Source organism: Vicugna pacos, chromosome 6, assembly GCF_048564905.1.
Source record: "Vicugna pacos chromosome 6, VicPac4, whole genome shotgun sequence".
NCBI classification, from domain to species: Eukaryota; Metazoa; Chordata; class Mammalia; order Artiodactyla; family Camelidae; genus Vicugna; species Vicugna pacos.
The window spans coordinates 5,975,029-5,999,616 of record NC_132992.1 but is presented as its reverse complement, the minus strand read 5'-3'; the positions used below and the strand labels follow the sequence as shown (position 1 = coordinate 5,999,616).

General features: G+C 41.5%; 1 long non-coding RNA gene across 1 annotated transcript in view; it reads right to left on the bottom strand.

The window, feature by feature from the left end:
* Positions 1-24,588, bottom strand: part of LOC140696771 (uncharacterized) — a 36,483-nt gene that overhangs the window by 10,824 nt on the left and 1,071 nt on the right. The window contains exons 2-3 of the long non-coding RNA XR_012073263.1: positions 22,295-22,372; positions 20,409-20,535 (exon numbers count right to left, since the gene is read on the bottom strand). This is a non-coding gene — a long non-coding RNA (uncharacterized lncRNA). The remainder of the gene's footprint in view (positions 1-20,408; positions 20,536-22,294; positions 22,373-24,588) is intronic.

The following is a 24,588-nucleotide window of genomic DNA, read 5'->3' as shown; positions in this document are numbered from 1 at the left end:
AGGACCTTGTGCATGCTAAGAATGCACTCTGCCACTGAGCTATACCCTCCCCCACCTACCTCTAGACTTACTAAAATTGATTTCATCTGAATGCTTCTTAAATATACACTAATGTGGAATTACATATAAACTGCTTATGCCTTTAACTGTTACACAGCTGTAAAACAAAACATATTAAATACATACATAGCCACAAATCCAAAATAACACATATCTGAATTTATGCCACCAAGAAGAATTTCTGACCCAGGAAGTCAAGTATGAACAGAAAATCAACACTTGACTTGTGGGTGGGACTGGTACAATATTGGTGAACGCACAGACCCTGACAATGCCATTGCTGTCAATGGAAACCTCACATGGACACGGGGCCCCCGGCTGAGAACGCTTAGTGCCCCTAAATGAGACATTTGACTTCTCCGAGCTCCTCTGTAAAATAGGAGTGTGTCTACCTATCTCACAGGATTAGTACAGGGAGGCACAAATGTGCAACTGTTATTGTCACAGAAGGGGAAGAAAGCATTTCACTCTTTCATTCGTCTCTCTTCCCTCTCAACAGTCTTATTCTCTAATTTTGTTCTTAGAACTGGCCCTGGAGCCAAACTGAAACAAATTATTTAATCTCCCACTTCAGGCTCTTCATCTGTAAACTGAAGGAGATACAATCTCTACCTCGTAAGATTGAGTGGCTGATTTAGAGTAACACACATAAAGCACCTGACACAGAAATAACTCGATAGATGATCATCATTGTTAGCACAGCGCTCAGCACCTGAGAGCTGAGTCAATAATGGTTATCATCATTCAGACGTGAGGCAAGAGCTAAGGCGATAGTCCCTCCTAAAATGATAACTTTTAGGAGGACAAGAAAGGAAACATAACATTTAGTGAATGCACACTGGGCCAGGCACTCAACATACGTTATGTAATTTCACCATCACAAATCCCTGGGAGGCAGATGGTGCCATCCAGAGCCCCAGGAGGGTGGAAGTGAGAGGAGAGAGCACCTAGGGTTCCAAGTTAAGGAGGCCCCGCCCAAAATTTAAGGAGGCACTTCCTCTCAGGGTTGTGCTAACGAAAATGAGGCTCCAACAGAGTAGGATGGTAAGGAGTGGGGATTTACCCTCTGGTCTGCCGGCTGAAGTCGAAGTGGACAGGCCGCAGGGCTTCCTTCCTATGGGTTCTCACCCCTTCACCCCATCCAGACGCTGCTAATCTCTGAGAAACCACCCAGCTCGTTCTAGAAAGATCCCAACCATGATTGCCCAAACTGTGACTCAAGTCTGGCCATCTAAAATGTCCTAACTCTTCTTTCACAGGAGGGCCCTGCTGACACAGCTGCACTTTAAGCTTCTTGAAAGTATTATAGTAAAGGCCTCTTAAGACTGTCTCAGTGAGCCCAGATTCTAACAACTTAATAAGAAAAGCCTCTTAGGATGAAACTGGGAGGTTCTGATCTCCTGGAGAGAAGCTAACCCTTTGACCTCACGTGGTGGCCGACGCTCCGGGAGGGCGTGGCTGTCACTGGGCTGAGTGCTGCAGTCTGCACGTGGTTTTCCTACATCCTCTTTACTTCAAGGATAACATGGCTCAGGAAGTAACCAGAGCTGCCCTGCAATTTAGTGTTTTCCTTTCCTTAAGATGGAAGGTGCGGCGTCAAGCACAGAGCGTTGAATCCAGGGTAGAAGCCAGATTCTTAGAATTTGGGGAGCTTCTCTGGGAATCCCTGAGGCATTTGTATGAATAACCAACCTAAGGGCAGGAAAAACCTTTGAAAGGAACAATTACAGTCTGTTTGGATAAGCTTTCCTGGAATCTGATGGTAGAATCCAGAGGGAAAAGTGCCCCTCCCTCCAGCCCACCTCAGGAAAGGAGGCTGAGCGGAGAAATGAGTTATCAGGAAGGAATGTGCGAACAGAAAGATGACCTTGGTGTTCTTTTCAAGATTTAGTGATTTCTCTAGAAACATGCTATGGACTGCCTTGTGTCCCCCAAAATTCCTAAAGTGAAGCTCTAATCCCTGATGTGATTCTATTTGGAGATAGAGCCCATTAGGAGGTAATTAAGGTTAATTGAGATTATAAGGGTGGGACCCTGATGCCATCGGATTAGCCTCCTCATAAGAGACACATGAGGTCCACCATGTGATCTAGCCAAGAAGAGTCTCACTTGAACCTGACCTTGCTGGCACCGCGATCTCAGACTTCCAACCTCCAGAACTGTGAGTAAATAAATTTCTATTGTTGAAGCTACTCAGTCTACAATAGTTCGTTATGACAGCCAGGGGTGACTAATACAAAACCCCTGTGGGTAATATGCCCACAGTTTATTTAGTTGGCTCTCAAGCCTTATTCGGGTCTAGTCTCACAATATTTGCATCTGTATCTTTTAAATCCTCACCATCCAAGTAAGTGGGTAATAATTTTTGCTGTTTTTACGGTTGAAATTAGAATAATGGATTCTTTGGATTATAGAATCAAAAGCAATAAAGTCCAGAGCTGGACTATGGAGCACTTAGCTTTCCTGGGCATCATTGCCCTAAGGGTAAAATGAGGAACATAGTTCCTACTTCACAGATCGTTCATGAGGATCCAAGTTTATACCCCCAACCCACTGTCAGGGGTGTGGGCACTGACCAAGCAGGCAAGGCCAAGTCTTGTTCCTGGAGGCCAGAAAGGAGAGAGCCGGAGGCGGAGTATCTCTGTTCTTAAACAGCACACATTTCCAGTGCTAAGACAAGTCATCGGGACTGGGCTCAAACAGAAACACAGGTAAGTGCTTTATTGAGGGGAGGAACGTTCTGGACGGGTAGGACAAATGACAGAACTGAAGTGGCTGTAACTCGCCTTATAGGATCAGGTAAGATACAAATGGAGTGATCTGGGGCTACTCACGTATCACGTGGTAAAGGCTGAAATCATTATCAAAGGCACTGGTTGGTTTGTCTATTAAAATCCCTGCCTCCCACAACTCCACTCCCACGATTCAAAGTGCAGGCTGACAACCACAGACAATCACAGATGTGAATGATGAGGTAGGGGCTCATGTGGATGGTGCAACAGTGAGTTTGTGGAGCCTTGGATGTGCATTGGATGCAATGGTTATTAAGCATCACTTTGCTTTCCTCAGTCCTTCCCCTTCCATAACGTCTAATTGAATGTAATGGCCCAGTCCGGGGCTGACTGGCCATGCTTCCTCCTTGGGAGCCTGCCCCTCTGCTGAGCTGGGACACCAGGTCTCTGACTCTTGGCTGCGGAATCTGACAGAATGTTTCACAAGGGCACGTTCACTTTTAGTGATTTTAATGAGGAACATCCAAGTGGTGCCACCAAGATACTTGGGACCAGAGACTCAGGTTTGAAAACTTAGAAATTCTCTCCCAGGGAAGCAAACAAACACCTTGTTACTGAAAAGCATATTGAGAAGAATATGTTCATGCAGATTCCCGTTATACCAGACACTCTGTTGTAGCCAGAAAGGAAAAAGGGCACGGATTCTGAGACCTGCCCAGTGAAGACATCTAATCTGAAACTATGAGGCAGACATAGTTCTGGCCTCTGTTGCTTTTGCACCCTGGAGTTAATTTGGTTTGAATGACTGCCAAACCCTAAAGTTCAAAAGACAGTCACAAGTGGGAAAAGAGGCCAGCACTCTTGGGGTTGGATTCCCAGAATTTTCCCACTTACTGTAAGCCTCTCATTCTAAGGGCAGCCCACTCTGGCTGGTGGTTCGGTTTTAGAAACAGCCCTTCCCCCTACTACAAACAATGTTGGTGCGGTTCTGAGAGTAAAACCGTCAGCCGTGTTGTCCACCAAGGACCTGAACTTGGGTGTGTCGTCTCCCAGAAGTCACCACCATGGTCATGCGTGAGGTCCATGAGGATAGGCAACCCTCTCACACTGAATGCAGCTGTTCTCATTAGCTGGTCATAAAATACACGTGAGTGAACATCTCATCCCTTTTAAGAGTTTCATTGCAATTGAATGAAACACGAATTCAGTTAATAGGAGTTTATGTCAGCCATTAAGCTTGGTTTCATCTTTGAAGTCTTCTACTCTTTTGTTCCCCAAGTGTAATGTTCACCATGCCCTGATGGGTTGTACCTCCAAATTCCCGCAAGGGACCAACCCCTTCTCTCCTCCGTGGCCACCATGCTGGCCAAGTCACCTTCAGTTCTCACCTCTGTTATTCTCCGAGCCTCCTAACTGCTCTCTCTGCTCCAACTCTGCCCCTCTCCCCACAAAATCTGTTCTCTATGCTCTAACCAGAACCATGGTTTCGGCACCCAAGCCTGATTATGTCCCCACCCTCCCCTTGCTAAAAACCTTTCGCTCTTAAGCTAAAACTCAAAACCCTTCCCTTGGCCCCTGCCTGCCCCTGCTGCCTCTCTTGACCCTCGCTCCCCATCCATCCCTCTCTGCCTGCAGCCAAGTTAACCTCCCAGCTTCCCCTTCCTCCTCCCTCCACTTCCCCAATGACCACTGTTCAAATGGCACTTTTTAGGGAAGTTTCCCATGAGATCCCCCAATCTAGGGCAGGTCTCTAAGTTTTCACTAACTGTGTTTCTTTTCTTAACAGTAATTATCTCCATTTTTAATTACACATTCATGACTGTGATTATTTTATAAAGATCCATCTTCCCTCCTGGTCTCTAGGCTCCATGAGAGCAGCGGCTCATCAGCTCACCATCTACCCCCAGGCCCTTCACCTGGTGCCTGGCACATGAATAGGTTCTCACAGAACACTCTTTGAATGAATTTCAGAGAGGTAGACACCGAGTGGAAAACACAGACAACTATGAATCAGAGCTGTTGTTTAAAAAAAAAAGGAAAAACTTAACTTTTAAAAAGATCAGTACATTTGAAAGTAAGGTAAATTATTCTCAAAACTTCAAAACAAGATTACTTATAAAAATCAGCACATAATGAATGACATAAATCATAACAATGCTTTCCTAGGTCAGTGTACCAAGGCAACAGCAATAAAAGCAAAATAAACAAAGAAGGCCTAATCAAACTTAGAAGCTTTTGTACAGCCAACCATAAACAAAGCCAAAAGACAACCTACAGACTGGGAGAAAAATATTTGCAAGCTATGTGACTGACAAGGGTTTAACTTCCAGAATATACAAAGAGCTCATACAATTCAATAACAAAAAACAAACAACCTAATCAAAAAATGGGCAGAAGACCTACATAGACATTTTTCCAATGAAGACATACAGATGGCACATGAAGATAGGCTGAATATAGCTGATTATCAGAGAAATGCAAATCAAAACCACAATGAGGTATCACCTCACGCTAGTCAGAATGGCCATCATTAAAAAGTCTACAAACAATAAATGCTGGAGAAGGTGTGGAGAACAGGGAACCCTCCTACCCTGTTGGTGGGAATATAGTTTGGTGTAGCCATTACGAGAAAACAGTATGGAGATTCCTTAAAAAACTAAAAATATACTTAGCCATATGATCCAGCAATCCTACTCCTGGGCATATATCCAGAGAAAACTCTAATTTGAAAACACATATGCACCCCAATGTTCATAGCAGCACTGTTTACAATAGCCAAGATGTAGAAGCAACCTAAAAGACAATTGACAAATGATTGGGAAAAGAATTTGTGGTGTGTGTATATATATATATGTTTATATATATATAGCTCAGCCATAAAAAAGAATGAAATAATGCCATTTGCAGCAACATGGATGGACATAGAGATTATCACACTAAGTGAAGTAAGTCAGAGAAAGACAAATAAAATATCACTTATATGTGGAATCTAAACAAATGACATAAAGGAACTTATTTACGAAACAGAAGCAGACTCACAGACATAGAAAAACAAACTTACGGTTACCAAAGTGGAAAGGAGGTGGGAGAGGGATAAATTAGGGGTTTGGGATTAGCAGATACAAACTACTGTACACAAAATAGATAAACAACAAGGTCCTACTGCACAGCACAGGGAACTATATTCAGTAGCTTATAATAACCTATAATGACAAAGAATATGAAAAAGTATTATATATATATATAACTAAATCACTATGCTGAACACCAGAAACAAATACAACATTGTAACTCTACTATACTTGCATAAAAATGTAGACAATGGATAAGATTATCTGTGCACGGAATTCAAAGGAAAAAGTTCTAACAGCTTGTCAAAACCACAGAGGAAGTCCAGAGAGGATTTTGGAACCTGGTGTATATGGTCAAAAGTCAAAGAGATAAGGAGAGCGGGCGGGCACCAGCGAGGTCCTGGGTGTATCTGGGTTAAACCCTATCTCTGGAGCCTTGTTTGTAGCATGGTTTGTCAGACCACATTAGTGGGCACAATAATGGGGACCCAGGTGAGATGGGTCCCATCAAGCAACCAAAAAAAATGATTTGTGACTATGCCAGGAAGCTGGGAGCTGCCCAAAATCAGTGAGCAGAAAGCAGTAACTGACCATCAGTGTGTGGTCTGCCTGATGGAAGTGCGTGGCGTCTCCAAGAAGGGAGGCCAGAATGTCGGAAGTTCCCACCCTCTGTTTATTGGATGGAGGATTGGTGTCCAGCTGGTTCATGGTTGGCTGATGACCCTGACCATGGAGATCATCCACACCACGATGCTCTGGTCTCAGGTTCCCCAAGCAGCCTCTGATTGTGGGCTGGACTTACATGGAGCCTTTTCTGCTAGAGTGGAGAGAAAAAACTGGCCAACTGTGGTAGACTGAAAAATGGCCCCCAAGTGTATTCACGTCTGAATCCCTGGAACCTGTGAATATACTACCTTGCTTGGCAAAAAGGACTCTGCAGATGTGATTAACAAGGATCTTGAGATGGGGAGATTATCCTAGATGATCCAGATAAACTAAATGTCATCTCACAGGGGAGGCAGGGGCACAAAGTCAGAGAGAGACTGGAGGATACGATGCTGTTGGCTTTGAAGATGGATGAAAGGGCCAAAGAATGAGGGATGTCTCTAGAAGCTGGAAAAGTCATGGAAATAGATTCTCCTCTAGAGCCTTCAGAAGGAATGGGCACACCCACACCTTGATTTTAGACCAGGGGAAGTGATCTCAGACTTCTGAACTCCAGAACTGGAAGATAATAAGTCTGTGTTGTTTGAAGACATGAAGTCTGTAATAATTTGCTACGGCTGCATAGGAACTAATACAACACGTAATGGGAGTGTCTGGTCAGCAGATTAGTACCTAGATCATACGTGAGCCTTTGGAGAGTCGAGTTGTTTTCATTCAGTTCCCCTGGGACCAGACCCCTGCTAGAGGCATAGACCAAATTTCTGGGTCTGCTGAGAACCAGCATGGCTGACCTCAACTTCCCCAAGGTCCTTCCACCCTGGGAAGCCTGGCCTGGCCTGAGGAACCACTGGCTCTTCGTAAAAACCACTCTGGTCATAGTTACCCATTATGTGTGGGCTCTTAGGTGAGCTCTTGGCACCAGAGAGGCCTGAGTTCACATCCCTTCTCCACTTGATCGTCATGAGACCATAAACAAGTTACTTAATTTCCTTCTATCATGGTTTCCTAACCCGTAAAACAGAGGACATCGCCCTAATTTATAGTGTTGCTGTATGGATTGAAAGAGGTAGTTCGTGTCTAACACCAAACACAGGGTCAGGGCCAGAGTAGGTGTTCAAACAAGGTTGCCCCTAACCTCCCCCACCTCCCACCCTCACCATGAGTCTTCCGTGTGCCCAGCTCTTTTGATGTGGAATTCCAGCCACTTCCTCTAAGCTTTGTTAGCACCCTTCCTACAAATCAGTGACCTCCGTGATCACCCTCCCAGGGACCTGATGTCTTAGTTGGGGTTACTCCAGAAATGGCACCTGAGACAATTCCAGCCCAGGTGGTTTGTCTGGGAGATGGTCCCAGGAAACACCCAAGGAGAGGTGAGATGCGGGGAGGAAGTTTGCATGGTCATGTAAATTACCACTGTGCCCACCTGGGGCTTCACCCCCTGGGGAAATCTAGGAGACAGTTATCCCATCCAAGGGGCAATCTTTCTCCTTTTTTGGGGGGGGGTGGGGCAGAGGCAGGAATAATTCCCCAACATCTGCTGACTGCTGCCCTCATGGGCAGAACAGGCTCTGGCCCAGAGAATCCTCAGGCACAGGAATGCAGGTGCTGGCATGAAATGTGGGCGAGATACCAACAGCTTCTGCCTCACCTGAGGAGCATCTTCTAAATGCAAGGCCTTCCTGGTCACAGCCTCCACTCCGGTCTTACCCTTTCCTTGACTAGCAATGAGTTCAGCATGCCCATCGCATTGCTCTGGGCTAACTGCAACCTAGTCTCAGGCTCTTCCAATTTGCAAAGTGATAAACGAAGGAAATCTATACTTGGTTTTTGATTTGGGATGGGAAGGACCACCATTTCCCTGGCAAACCAAAGGCTGTTTTTCTGGTATATGCTTTCAATTATACTTTCAAATATCCCACATAACTTCCAATGTTTGGCAAGGTTTAAAGCCAAAGTCTGCATATATTAAAGGCTGTTTAAGCCCACAAAATCTTTTCATCATCTTTAAAATCTCTGCTTCTTTCCCCCATCCAACCACAGATAGGTTACAGCCATCCCAGGGTTATTTTTATCATTACCTGAGGCTATTTTAAAACATCCAGATAATTGAGAACCCTAATCAGTAAAAGTCTGGATAATAGGAGGGTCATCTTATTAAATGTCTGCTGACCATTGGCTGGATGAAGCATGGAGGAGGCGTTTCAGATGTGCCCAGCCCTGAAAAACCGACTCACACCCTAGCTGCTGGTCATGATTAAGCAATAGGTATCGAGTGCCTACGAGGTGCAGGGCACTGTGCTGGGTGCCTACGAGGTGCAGGGCACTGTGCTGGGTGCCGTCAGGCACACAGAGAGGCTTGAGGTTTCAGAAAGAGAGAACTTTCCCTCCCCAAAACAACTCTGACCATATTTCAACTTCCACTATTAGAGGCTTTTTTTTTTTTTTTTGGCCTTATCTAGCATCCTGTTATACAATGAACTTCTCACCAGGAGGGATCAAAGCCTCATACCATATGGCTGAGAGGGGCCTCAGAGGTCCTGCTGGTTCACAGACAAAGGCTCAGAGGGGAAATAAGTATTAATCTGAAGTGACCCAAACCACAGGTGGTAGAGCTGGGCCTGAAACTCTTGCCTTTGTTCCCTAAAGCCTGCTTTCTTCATATTTTAAGCTGTTACCTGACCTTTGCACTTGGAGGTGGCTTAATTAAGGACTGGGCTCTGAGACAGCTTTCTAAGAACACGTCCTGGCAAAGTGGATGTCACCAGCTGTCCCATTCTACGCTGTGCAGCTGGTCATCTTTGCTTCCGCGAGACCAGCAGACCCTCTGCTGCCTAAACTCCTCTGAGCATCCTTCTAGCTCAGCACTGTTGACCCTCTGACCACTGCATCAAAATCCTATGGGATATGATGTCACTTATATGTGGAATCTGAAGAAAAAAATACAAATTTTGTTTACAAACCAGAAATAGACTCATAGACATAGAAAACAAACTGTGGTTACCCAGGAGGACTGGGTTAGGGGAGGGATAGATTAGGAGTTTGGGATTAAAAGATACACAGTACTACATATAAAATAGATAAACAACAAGGACCTACTGTATAGCACAAGGAACTATATCCAAGCCAAAATGGAAAAGAAACTGAATATATACATGTATCTCTGAATCACTTTGCTGTATACCTGGAACTAACGCTGTGAATCAACCAAACTTCAGTAAAAAAAAAAATAATAAAAAAAATCCTATGGGAAAACCATTTTAAATGTTCACTCTTGGGCCCCTCCCCAGGCCTACTGGATCAGAACCCATCCCTGGGGCTCGGGCCGAGGAAATCACACTTGCAGCGAACTCTCCGTGTGTTTCAGACCACACGAGAGTCTGAGAGCCACCGGCCTCCGGGCTGAAGCCCAGCACCCTCAGTGTGGCTTGGAAGGCCTGCACCATCTGGCTCTGCCTACCTTCTGGCCCCACCTTCATCAGCCAGACTGAGCTGCTCCCTCTTCTAGAAACAGGCGTCGTATTGTCAAGCCTCTGTATTTGTGCTCAGTCTGTTTCTCCTGCCTGGTTTGCCTTTGTTTCACCAATTCTGCCAGGCAAATTCCTCTTCCAGGGCCCTCCTGAAACGTCCCTCAATCTCCATCATTCCCCTTAACTCCTTCCCTAGGGAGACTGGCCTGCTCTCTCCTCCCTCCTCACAGCTATTGACTTTATCGTAGCACTTGTCTTTTTAATGAATTCTAAGGCTGCATCTCAGTCAGAGGGCTGCGGGGTGCACCTTTTGCTCCTTTCTGCACATTAGGAAAAGTCTCCTCTTCCTCTAGAGCCAGACACGCAGCTTGGAAATAAGTGTGCAGGCTGGATTTCAGCTCGCCTGCCCCTTCGCGGGCACCCTTGTGCAGGACAGGGCCTGTCGACCCTGTGCAGAGGTTCTCCACCTGTCGTCTCTGCTAATGGAGAGCTCCTGGGGAGCCCTGACTCTTGATCACCTTTGTACGTCCCCAACTTGGAAATCTGGCCCCATAGCAACGCTCTGTAAAAGGTTTTATCAGCCGAAGTGAATTGAACGCAGCCTGTGAGCACAGGCAGGTTTGGTCCACGCACAAGTTGTTAAATGCTGTGAATCGCAGAAGGGCCTCAGAGCAGCAGAGGCGGGATGAATAATGTCATCTGTTCTGTTCTCCATGGATTCTGGATATTTTAACACCTGCAACTGGGAACTATTTAGTGCTGTGAGACTAAAATAGATGCCTACAGCACTCTGTTGCCTCATTCTTTGTTTTTCAGAAAAAAACTCCTTCCCCGCTTCCCCAGGAGGTAAATCTGTCTGAGGCTGGTTGTTACTAAGGCCACCGGAGAAGTCATGTGACTGAATGGCCCTCCACTGGGTCCCTTCTGCTGCACAACTTGTTCAGCAGTGAATTGGGGCACTCATCAGGCCCTCGTGGGCAATTCGGGGGACACCGTCAGCCGCAGCAACAGAGCTACAGAGCCGTGTTTCAGACTCCCTGTTGACCCGTAGAGAAGGGACATGGAATGGCTGTAGGGTCTGGTCCCAGTTCCCAAGAGTTTAAAATTCCCATTACTACAGTGAACATGCATTCATAATATCTTTTTATGGTTTTGATATTAGGGTAATGCTGGCCTCATAGAACGAGTTAAAAAGTATTCCCTGTTTCTATCCTCTGAGAGAGAGTGTAGAGAACTGATTCAATTTCTTCCTGAAATGTTCGCTAGAATTCACCAGTGAACCCATCTGAGCCTAATACTTTCTGTTTTGGAAGGTTATAAATTATTGATTCAATTCCTTTTATAGAGGCCTACTCAGATTGGCTATTTCTTCTTGTGTGAGTTTTGGCAGATTGTGTCTTTCAAGTAATTGGTCCATTTCATCTAGGTCAGCAAATTTGTGGGCATAGAGCTATTCATGTATTCCTTGGTTATCCTTTTAATATCCACGGGATCTGTGATGATGTACTGTCTTTCATTTCTGATATTAGTAATTTGCACATTCTGTCTTTCCTTCTTAGTTATCCTGGCTCGAGGCTTACCAGTTTTATTTGCCTTTTCAAAGAACCAGCTTTTTGTGTTTCATCAATTTTCTCTGTTGATTTTCTGTTTTTAATTTCATTGATTTCTGCTCTGATTTTTATTATTTTTTTCTGCTTACTTTGGATTTAATTTGCTCTCCTTTTCTAGTTTCCTAAGACAGATGTTTACATGATTGATTTTAGATCTTCTTTTTATCTAATATTTGCGTTCAGTGCTATAAATTCCCCTATAAGCACTACTTTCACTGCATCCCACAAATTTTGTTGCTATGTTTCTATTTTAATTGAGCTCAATAATTTTTTAATCTCCTGTGAGGTTTCTTCTTTGATCTATGTGTTATTTAGAACTATATTGTTATGAGGGTATAGCTCAAGTGGTAGAGTGCATGCTTAGCACCCACAAAGTCCTGGGTTCAATCCCTAGTACCGCCATTGAAAAACTAAACTAAATAAGTAAACCTAATTACCTCCCTCTTGCAAAAAAAAAAAAAGTGTATTGATAAAGCTCCAGGCAGTTGAGATTTTTCCAACTATCAGTACTGAGATCTGAAAGAAGACATTGTAGGAATTCTTTACTTTTAAATTTGTTAAGGTATGTTTTGTATGGCCCAAAAGATGGTCCATCTTGGTGAATGTTCCCTGTGAGCTTGAGAAGAATATGTATTCTGTTATTGGGTGAAGTTGTCTATAGGTGTCCATTATATCCAGCTGATTTCTGATGAAAAATTGTTGAGATCCTCAACTATGACAGTGGAGTCATCTATTTCCCCTTGCAGGTCTGTTAGTTTTTGCCTCACATAGTTTGACTTTCTTTTGTCAGGCACAGACACATTTAGGAATGTTATGTCTTGTTGAAGAATTGATCATAAAGGTTTTTAATTGCATTTTTAATTAAACTTTTTATTTTCTGAGATAATTGTAGATTCACACGTACTGGTAAGTAGTACAGAGAAATCATGTGTTATCCTTCATCCAGTTTTCCCAGTGGTAACATCTTACAAAACTATAGTGTAATGTCACAACCAGGATATTGATACAACTGCACCATTCTGAATCAGGTTTCCCTGTGCTCGCTCCGGCAGCACATGTACTGAATCAGGTTTCCCTAGTTTTACTTATATTCATTTTCACGGGGAGGGGGTGTATTTAATTCTATGTAATTTGATCACATGTGTGGGTTCATTCATTCACCACCAGTCAAGATAAAGAACACTTCCATCACTATCAATATGCTTCATGTGCCTTTTCATAAACCACCCTCTCTTCTCTCCTCCTCCGACCCCATTCCCTAACCACTTGTTACCACTAATCTGTTCTCCGTTTCCATAATTTTGCCATTTCAAGAATGTTATATAAATGGGCAAAGGAACTGAATAGACATTTCTCCGAAGATACACAAATGGCCAATAAGCTCAGCATTATTAGGCATCAGGGAAATGCAAAGCAAAACCACATGAGATGCTACTTCACACCTGCAATGATCAGAAAGACAGTGTTGGCAAGGATGTGGAGAAATTGGAACTCTCATACTGTGTGCGTAGGAAAGTAAAATGATACACCTGCTTTGAAAACAATCTGGCAGATTCTCAAAAGATTGAGCAGAGTTATCATATGACCCAGAAATTCCAGGTGCTCAGTATACAGCCAAGAGAAATGAAAACCTATGTTCACACAAAAACTTGTATATAAATGTTCATAGCAGCCTTATTTGTAATAATCAAAAACTGGAAATAACCCAAATGTCCATCAACTGGTAAGTATATAAACACATTGTGGTATATCCATATAATGCAATGTAACTCAGCAGTAAAAGGAATGAACTAACGATGTATGAACTAACATGTATTAATTTCAAAATAATTATGCTGAGTGAAAGAAGCCAGGACAAAAAGAAAAAAAGGGGTCTGTGCATACTCTATGATTTCATAAATAAATATAAGATTCTAAAAAATGCAGACTAATCTACAGTGACAAAAAAACAGATCAGTGGTTGCTTGGGGATTATTTCTTAATGTATCCTTTGTTACCAGTTTTTTCAGGTTTTTATTTGGCTACATATGAACTTTACATTAGAGTATAAGATATGGACAGAAAAATGCACGAGTCATTAAGTGTACATGTGGACGAATTATCACAAAGTGAACACACCCACGAGACCTTGTTTTAGAAGCAAGATTTCTGTTTCTCAAGGGTGGTATGTTGGCCAGAACAATTTACTGTTAACTGTCAAAGATAAACACAGCTGGACATTAGTCAAAGCCGTGAAAACAGATTTTATTCAGGAATGACTGACAGTAGCGGGGGAGAGCCGGGCACCGTTTGGATTTGTGCAGAGGGAGGAGGCAGAACGCGCAACTGGGGAAGTAAAAATTACGAAAAGCTGGAAGAGGGTGTTGGTCCACATGACAGCCATCTGAATTTGCTTACTAACTGAAGTTAGGTTCCTGCCCTCCCGCAGAAGACTGGGAGACAAGGGCCCTATCATCAGGTGTTGTGGAAACAAACAGGAAATGCTTTCAGCAGCCTTGGGTTTTCCCAGGCAGACCCTTTAAGGGGCCTTTGAGCGGTCAGAAACCGTTAGTGTTAGTTTAAGCCTTTATAGCCAAGGTTGAGGCCTCATCCAGGAGAGGGCTCAGAGGAAGGTGGCCTGAGTTTAGTCCAAGAGAGAATCTTTGTCAGCACAACTGTCCCACAAAGGGAGAACTTTCAAAATCATTCCCCCTTGCCACATTATGATAAGAAAAAAAAAATGCTCCATGCATTTTCAAGTGTCCTAGCACATAAAAGCCACCACACTAGATAACGTTTAATGGGCCTTCCAGCTTCGAAATCCAACAGTAACATCACCAGCTATTTTGTCTCCATTTGAAAAAAGATAGAGCTGAAGAAACAGGCTGAAAAGGGTCTCAGAAGTGCTGACAGTGCGATGGAGGCTGTAGGGGGCTGTGCTCTTCCTTCCTCTGTAAATCTTCACGTGGCACGCACACTCCCTTGCCTGCATTACTTTGCACAAGTTCCCCGGGGGAACCAAACAAGGAAGTGTGCAGACCCAAGAGTGAATCCTAATTCGCATTCAGATTCTTGCCATGTAACTTTATTTCCGTGAGCAATTTAGCCTCTCCTGGCCTCCCTGAGCTTTGCAAAGCCACAGTCTTCGGTGGTTCCTGTTCAGTGTGCGCGGGCAGCCACGCCTTTGGTGGGCAGCTTCCCCAAGGCTCTGCCAGCTGCATGGCCCAGACTCAGGGTTGGACTATTAGAAACGGCACCAACCACCATGCTGTCTTGCTCCACACCTGTTCCTGACAGCAGGGGTGTGCGTGAGAGACTGGAAGGAAGGGAACAAGCAGATGCCCGTCCCTGCACAAGTCCATTCAAGCCCTGCCAGGGCCTCAGTGCAAAAGGCACCTGCCCAGCTCCAGGAGAGAGGGTGTTGAAATGAACTTGGCAGAGGCAACAGTACCTAAAGCAACTGAACATCCCTTGAAAATACACTATTTTAATAGCTAGATATGGCTGAAAAGGTTTGAGACCAGAGATGTCACTAAAGTTCCCCTCCACCCAGTTGGAAAGGGATTGGGTTAGCAAATTAGATAACGAGGGAAGATAAAACCTTCTCTGTTTATGCTTCATTGGATTGAGACCTCTCAAATGACCAGTTTCAGTTGTTAACTGCCCCTTGGAAAGCCCAGACCTTCATGAGCCAGAGGTCGGGCTACCGTCTTGGCAGGGGAGAAAACGGGGTTCATTCCTTTATGGAATTTTCTTTTTTTCTTGGGGGAAAAGAAAAGTTTTCTTTTCTTTAGGTTATCCACCTCCCTACCCACAGGAGTCTGGACCTTTTCTCCTATTGGTAAAGGGGGCTTTAAAGAATTTCAAGTAGGGGATAGATATGATTGTATTTGAGTTTCAGAATATTCACCCTGGTTCCTACCACATCTTTTATTTTAAAGTAAGTTTTTTTTAAATTTTAAGATCATTGCAGTTCTAAGACATAAGACACAAAGATCCTGTGTACTATTTCCTGGTTTCCCATAGTAACATCTTGCAAAACTACAGGACATTAATCACAACCAGGACCCTGACAATTGGTATAGCCAAGAAATGGAAAAGTTCCATCACCACAAGGGTCCCTCATGTTTCCCTTTTAAAGCAGCATCTGTCTTCCTCTCACTCCTACCCACTCCTTAACCCATGGTGAACACGAATATGTTTTTCATTTCTAAAATTTTGTCATTTCTAGAATGTATGAATGGAATCATACAGATACATAACTTTGGGAATTGCTGCTGTCACTCACTGTAACCCTCAGGAGATTTATCCAGGTTATTTATTGTGTGTATCAATAGTTTATTTATTTTTTTGTTGAATAGTCTTCCATGGTATGGATGTGCCACAGTTTGTTTGTTTGTTTGTTTTTAACTATTCCCCTCTTGAAGGACATCTGGGTTGTCCAATTTGGACTATTATGAATAAAGCTGGTATAAATATTCATATACAGCTTTTGTATGAATATCAGTCCTCGTTTCTCTGTGCTAAATGCTCAGAATTGCAAATACTGGGTCATATGGAAGTTGTGTGTTTAGTTTTCTTTAAGAAACTCCCAAATAATTTTCCAGAGTGGCTGTACAATTTTACATTTCTGCCAGCAATGTATGAGTAATTCAGTTTCTCCGCATCCTTGCCAGCATTTGGTGTTGTTACTATTTTTGCCGTTTCAATAGATATGCACGAATGTTCCGTTGTAGTTTTAGTTTGCATTTCTCTCGTGAAATGATGGTGAACAACTTTTCATGTACTTATTTGCCATCTGTATACCCTCTTCAGTGAAATGTCTCTATATTTCTTCTGGCCATGTTCTAATTGTATTTTTTGGTTTTTTACTGTTGAGTTTTGAGGGTTATTTAAATATTCTAGATATTAGTCCTTTGTTGGATATGTGGTTTGCAAATATTTTCTTCCAGTCTGTAGCTTGTCTTTTTATCCTCGTAACAGGGTATTTCTCAGAGCAAAAGTCTTTTATTCTGACTGAGTCAAATTTATTCATTTTTCCTTTTATGGACAATACTTTCGGTCAAGTCTGTGGACTTTTTCAATAGCCCCAGGCCCCAGTGATATTCTCCTGGAGTTTTTTGGTTTTTTAAGTTTTATAGTTTTACATTTACATTTACGTGTGTAATCCATTTTGAGTAAGCTTTTGTATAAGGTGTGAGACTTGGTGTGAGACTCAGAATGAGGCGCTTTTTCTTTCTTTTTTTTTTTTTGTGCCTGTGAATGTCCAGTTGTCCCAACGTGGTTTGTTTAAACAGACTATTTTGCTTCCATTGAATTTGTTTTGCATAATTGTCAAAAGTCAGTTGGACATATTTGTATCGGTCTGTTCCTATGTTCTCTGTATTGATTGACATCCGTAGATCTGCATGTCTAGCCCTCTGTCAATACCACACAGTCTTGATTACTGGGCTACATATGTCTGAAAATCAAGTAGACTGATTTCTCCCACTTTTTCTTTTTCAAAATTGTTTTAGCTATTCTGATTTTTATGGCTTTCCAAATGAATTTTAATGGATTCTTGTCTATATCTACAAAACAATCTTGCTGGGATTTTGATAGGAATTATATTAAACTTATATATCAATTTAGGGATGGCTGACATCTTTACTACATTCAGTCTTCCAATCCATCAATATGGTATGTCTCTCCATTTATTAAATCTTATTTGATTTCTTTCATCACTGTTATATAGTTTTCAGTATACACATCCTGTACATACTTTGTTAGATTTACACCTAAAACTTTTGGGACTTTTTTTTGAATGATAAACATGGTATTGCATTTAAAATTTTAGTGTCCAAATGTTCATTGCTACTGTATAGAAATATAATTCATATTTGTACATTTTTCTAATATCCTGTGACCTTGCCATGCTCACTTACTAGCTTTGGGAGGTTAGATTTGTTTCTTTTTAAGATTTCTTTGGGATCTTCCACCTACATAATCATATCCTCTGCAAGCAGGGACAGTTTTATCTCCTCTTTTCTAAATCTTTAACTTTTATTTTATTTCCTGCCTATTGTACTGCCTAGAATTTCTAGCACTATGTTGAATAAAAGTTGTGAGAATGGACATATTTACCTTATTCTCAATCTTAGTGGGAAAGCATTCAGTCTTTGCCCATTGAATACAATGTGAACTGTAGGATTTTTGGTAGGTGATTTTTTATCAAGTTGACCAAATTCCTCTCTATTCCTATGTTTCTAAGATTTTTTTTTATTATAAAAAGGTGTTGAATTTTGTCAAATGATTTTTTCTACATCAACTGATATTATCATGTGATTTTTTCTTCTTTAGCTTCTTAATACACCCGATTATGTTGATTGACTTTTAAAATATTAAACCAACCTTGAATTCTTGGAATAAGCCTCATTTGGTCATGGAGTATAATACTTTTTATATACTGCTGAATTTGATAATATTTTGTTAATAATTTTTGTATCTCTATTCCAAATGGATATTAGGCTATAATTTTTGTAGTGTCTTTGTCTGGTTTTGGTATTAGGGCTTGGCTACCTATATAAAATGAATTCCCTTGTCTTCTGAAAGAGATTGTATAGAATCAGTGTTAATTCTTACTTAAACATTCGGTAGAATTCTCCAGTAAAACCATCTGGACTTGGAGATTTCATCTGGGTGTTTTAAAATTAAAAATAAAATATGCTTAATAATTGTAGGCAGCTCAAACCTTTTTTTCATTTACTTTCCCCATTTCCTTAATTTTCAATTTCATTGATATATGTTCTCTATTATTCCCTTTTTCTGATGCTTTGGGTTTACTTTGCTCTTCTTTTTCTAAATAAGAGCTTAGATTATTGATTTGAGACATTCACTCTTTCCTAATCTATAGCAGCTCCTTTACACTTTACAGCAATTGGTGCTATAAATTTCCCCTTCAGCACCACTTTATCTGTGTTCTATAAATTTTGATATGTTGTATTTCACTCAGTTCAATGTATTTTTTAAATTTCCCCTGAGGCTTCCTTTTTTGACCCATAGATTATTTAGAAGTAGAAAAATGTAAAAATGGAAGCAAGAAATTCTAAACAATGAAAGATATCCCCTTACATGAGATTCCTCCCATACAGAGTGTTGTTCCAGACATTCAGAAGAGTGACATGTGTTGTGATCACAAAGATAGCTTTGCAGGTTCTGGCCTGAAGGGACAGGTCACCACCTCATGTTTTGTGATGATTGGTGCTGGAGTAAAGGATTATTTAATTAGTAGTAACAGAAACCCATCCCAACTAATTGGGGGGAAAAGAAAACAAAGGAAAGAATTGGGGAGATTACTGGAATATTTAAAGGGATTCTTGTAGACATTCCCCCAGACACTATGATTTATATTAAGCTGAAAGCTGGACTCTGAGCTATCAAACTAAAGTGGCACCTATTCTCAACTAATTGTCTGTCTAACTAACTCCTCTTTGCAGACTAGGTTTCTCTGTCTCTCAGTGCATGAGGGAAAGGGTGGCCATCTGGTCCTTCAGGATCTGTCAGCTCAACCACACAGGAAAGACTGACCAGAATTTATGTACCACAGCTACAAAGTTCTGGAACAGAGACTCTGATTTGGCCCACCTTGGGTAAGAGTCTACCTGTCATCCAGTCATTTGTGACAAGTATGGACAGGCACATGGACTTCTGTCCTGTGCTTAATAGAAGTTTTGGAAGCAAGCTCTCTGAGAATAGGTTTTGCTAGAGGGTATACGGGTGGGATGAAAATGAATGACATTGAATGAATGTGATCCCGGCTAAGTGGTGACATCCACCTGATTAATCTTGACAAGGTTCACTGGGAGGTGTGCATCTTCCCAGATCCCGATTGGTTAAGTCCCACCAATGACAGCCCGTTTCTATGGATAAACACAAAACTCCATGATGCAGGAAAAAACAAAACAAAACAAACAAACAAAAAAAACCCTGGAATTTCTTGCTAAAGACTTCAAAGATATAGGTCAGAAAATGAAGGACTTAGAGATTAAAATGATAGGAATTTGGCAAAGCACTGAGAGCTCTTAGCACCTAGTAAAGTGTATAGAACATAGCAATCTTCACTAACCATGGCTTGAGTGAATGACAGAATCTCATAACGACCTGGAAGAACGTGTCAAAGAAGAGACTTATCCTGAAATGAGCGTCCAACAAAATTTGCATTTTATTTTTAAAATTGGAATTTCATAGAACACATATAAATGTATTTTTTCAGTGAGAACCTAACAGATAAAGTTAATATCCTCTGACTACCACTTTGAATTCTTGCCTCCTTCCCCACTCTCCAGGAGGGATCACAGCTGTAAGTTAGATGTATAGACTTCTAGCCCTTCTCTAATACTTTCATAAACATATCATATGCATCCATCAAAAATATGTTATACTGTGTAGGTTTTAAAAGTATATAAATGCTATTCTGTACAAATTGCTGTTCAGTTTCCTTTTTCCATTAAAAAAAAAAAAGTTCTTGGTTTTGTATTTCTTCTAGTTGACCTAGAAAGAGACCTAACTCATTCCTTTCAACAGATACATAGTATTCCATGGTACGACTTTGCCACAATTTGCCCATTCTCTTATTGAGGGGTATTTAGGTTGCTTCATTGTTTTGCTATCATCAGAATGCTACAATAAACAGAAGTATTGTTTCTATATGCACAGGTGTAGAAGAAGTCACAATCTCCACCCTCCTTGTATCCATACACTTCACAATGTGACTTTGCAGCTCTTCCCATCAACAGGTAAAGTCTTTTCCTCCTCACCTTGAATCTAGGATGACCTTGGACTTACCTCAGCCAATAGAATGCAGCAGACATGGCAGGGTGCCACTTTTGAGCCTAGGCCTCAAGACTCCTTGAATGCTTCTGTTTTCTATCTCTTGGAGCTCCGTCTAGCCACCAGGTGAACAAACACAGAACTATTGGAGAAAAGAGGCCACAAATAGCAAGAGTTAAGCTGTGTCAGCTGAAGGCATCCTACACCAGCCAGCCTTCAGCTAACCCAGCAGACTGCTCACAGTGACTGAGCATGAGGAAATCAGAACTGCCTAGCTGAGCCCAGCCCAAGCTGTCAACCTGGAGAACTGAGCTAAATACATAACTTTCGTTGTTAAAACAAGTATCTGACTGGTAGGAATGCAGTTTGGTGCAGCCACTTTGGAAAACAGTATGGAGATTCCTCAAAAGACTAGGCATAGACTTACCATATGACCCAGGAATCCCACTCCTGGGCATATATCCAGAAGAAACCCTACTTCAAAATGACACCTTGTGCAGCATTGGTGGTATAGTGGTGAGCATAGCTGCCTTCCAAAATGACACCTGCACCCCAATGTTCATAGCAGCACTATTTACAATAGCCAAGACATGGAAACAGCCTTAATGCCCATCAACAAATGACTGGATAAAGAAGAGGTGGTATATTTATACAATGGAATACTACTCAGCCATAAAAACTGACAAAATAATGCCATTTGCAGCAACATGGATATTCCTGGAGAATGTCACTCTAAGTGAAGTAAGCCAGGAAGAGAAAGAAAAATACCAAACGAGATTGTTCATATGCGGAATATGAAAAAAAAAAAGAATACTAAACAGAAACAGACTCATAGACGTAGAATACAAACTTGTGGTTGCCAGGGGGATGAGGGGTGGGAAAGGACAGACTGGGATTTCAAAATGTACAATAGGTAAACAAGATTGTACTGTGTAGCACAGGGAAATATATACAGGATCTTGTGGTGGCTCACAGCAAAAGAGAATGTGAGAATGAATATATGTATGCTCATGTATAACTGAAAAATTGTGCTCTACACTGGAATTTGACACAACATTGTAAAATGAGTATAACTCAATTTTTAAAAATGTTTTTTAAAAAAAGTATCTGATACAATGTGTGCAGATAATTCTTTAGAGTAGATTTTTCAAACTTTAGCATGTATAGTATCAGCTGGTGGGCTTTTAAAATCACATATTGCTGGGCACCACTCAGAATTTCTGATTTAGTAGATCTGGATGGGAATGGAGCATTTGCATTTCTAACACGTTCTCAGGTGATGCTAATGACACTGGGGTTGGAAGGTGAAGCAAGAAGTTGATTAAAAGTAGTATTTATGATCTCTGATGTCTACCCACCAAAGCGCAGAGTATAAATGATGAAGTAAACCTGAAATGTTAAGCCAAGAAAACAAATAGTATTTCACAGTGCTAGATATTATAATACAGTATATACCAGAGCAGGACTTGTGGCTAGAAGATGCTCTAGAAGAGTATTCCTTGTTTCAAAGATAAAGCAGGGCAGAGAGATACAGTCCTGAATGGTCATTCCCCAGCCTCCTCCCTCACCTCACTCCCCTTGGTTCTCCATGTCAGCTGCCATGGCTATCTTTTACCTCCTTGAATGAAACCTCCTCTCTCCCACCATAGGGCCTTTGCACTTACTGATTCATCTGCATGGAACTCTTCCTCTTTCTTTCTACCCATGTTCAACCAAGATAATTCCCATTTATCCTTAAGGCCTTAGATCTAATTTCACTTAATTAGGAAAGCGTAATCTCCCAGACTAGATCAATTTCACCATTATAACCTCTCAACACACTGCATCTCTCCTTCATAGCATTTATTACAGTTGCGATTTTACCTTTATCTTTGTGTTTATGTGATTCACGAATATCTTACCCTCCAGCCTGTCAATTTCAGGAGCACTGAGACTGTGTCTCTTTTCAGTCACCGTTGTAACTTCAGCATCAGCTTTTTCTGGCAAAGAGCAGATACCCATAAATATGTACTGGTTAAACAGAAGTAGGGTTCTCCAAAAGTTTTAGTGAACATGAGGTCAAAAGTACAGTGGAAAACATTTAGAAGAGGGAAAAAAAAACAAGGAAATAGAAGTACTATCTTCAGGATACCACACACTAGCGGGTCACAGAATAGCAACAATGAGCTCCCAACTGTTTGAATAACTGTATCAAAAGAGTATTGGCTACCTGACCTCTGATCCCCTGGAGAGAAGTTTCTCCTGGTGTACTAGTGGGTTCTGTCTGAGGTCCAGCCCTTTTTAATATTTTGAACAAGACAGAAGGCTTGCCTATCTTATTTGCAGATAAGATGAAAGTCAAAGGTTTATTTTGATGGAATTTATATTAAAAATAATACCATGGAAATACAAAGCCAAAACCAGTAAGATAAAGGTTAACAGTGATATATGTTCATATTCATGTGTGACTGAAAAAAGTTCTGTACACCAGAAATTGACACAACATTGTAAACTGACTATAACTCAATAAAAGAGAAAAAGAAAAGAAAGAAAAAGAAAAAACAAACAAAAACCAGAGATGTATGTTTAATCAGTCTTACAAGTACCTGATAGGGGAAGAAAGCTGGGTTTGACTGTATTTTTTATGTAGAAAAAAAGACTTGATTGCTGACCACAAATATCATTATGAACAAAGGCTATGATTCAACTGGTAAAAGTGTAGACTGTCTAGAGGATGGGAACTGATAGTGTCCTTTTACTGGTAGATTCTCAAGCACTGTGTCTAGTTCTTAGAGCCAGTTTGAGGTCTAGAAACCCTGAGATATGAAGAATAGTTAGGGCAGCTGGAGAAGTTTAGTCTGCAAAAGTGAAAAGTAAGGGAAAACAAAAGCTGACCTCAGATAGAGGTAGCCCACCAAATTTGTACTTCCACCTTAAGAAGAGACACCCCCCCCTTTTTTCAGATGCCCTTTTTAAAGCTCTCATGATTTTTTTTTATTTCTATGATTTCTGATAAGTTCTTTTTCATGTTCTTTATATTCTTTTTCATTTATTCCTATTTGTTTCATAATTCCCTGTTTGTTTGGTAAATACATTTCTCTCTTTGAGAATTCTTTGGAAAAAACATTTTTCTATCAATCCATCTTTTTAAGCCAGGGAATGGCCTCTTTTCCCCTACCCTCTTTCCTGTAGATTGTTTAACTGTTTTCATTTGTCTGAGGTGATTTCACCTTTTGATTGTTGATTTTGCCACCAGTCTTTCTTAGAAATATTTTCCTTAAATGTTTTAGAAGTTTGGTTTGCAGGTTTATTTTTAGTGGAAAATTTCTTTCCTTCTTTCTTTGCCTTCCTCTCCTTTTCCTCTCTTTCTGTCATCCCGCTCCTCTCCCTGTCTAGTACCTTACTTTTATTCTATCTGGGTTCTGTGGCTCCCAGTCCAGAGCCAGCTAAAATATGGGAGATATGGGCTCCTGCCTCATAGAGATAGTAAAGGTCATGCCAACATGTCTGCCAGCTGCGTGGTTAGCTTGCCTCCCAGGCACTCGGCTTTCACGGAGAACATTTATTCTCTGTTACCTTCACAGAAGCCACACTTTGGGTGGCCTCTATCTGCTTCTAAACTGGTGCAAGTCCATCAGGACTTTGGCTTTTCCTCTCTAAATAGCTCTGTGCTTCTGTTCCATTTCTGATCTAAGGAAAGGGATAGAAGAGTGCATAAAGCATGCACAGTTTTTAAAAGAATGATAAAGTGAAATTTTATTGTAACCACTACTGACTATGTCTTTTACATTCTTCTCTTTATAGTTTGTTCTCCACTGTCGTGTGCTTGGAGTAGTGAGAGCCCCTATGGCAGGAACCTCCAGTACCATCTTGACATACTGCACCTGTCTGCTCTACTGCCAAACCCTCTAGGTCCTAGGATACCCTGACCTCTTGGAGGTTGTCGGCTTCGTGAGCAGCCTAGCACTTTATAATTATTTAGCCCCAGTTTCTTCTGACCAGGTGTGGTTACCATTATTGCCTTTTCCTCAAATTAAACAATTAATAGCTCAAGATGTTTGCAGTTTTTTCTCCTAACAACAGTTCATCAATTCAAGTCTGTGAACTCTCTATGTATCCTACCTGCAAGAAAACACAGGCTCATTTTATACATTGGGTATGTTGCCCCAGGACCTAAGTCCTACAAGCCTTAAAAATTCTTTGAGAAATATATAAA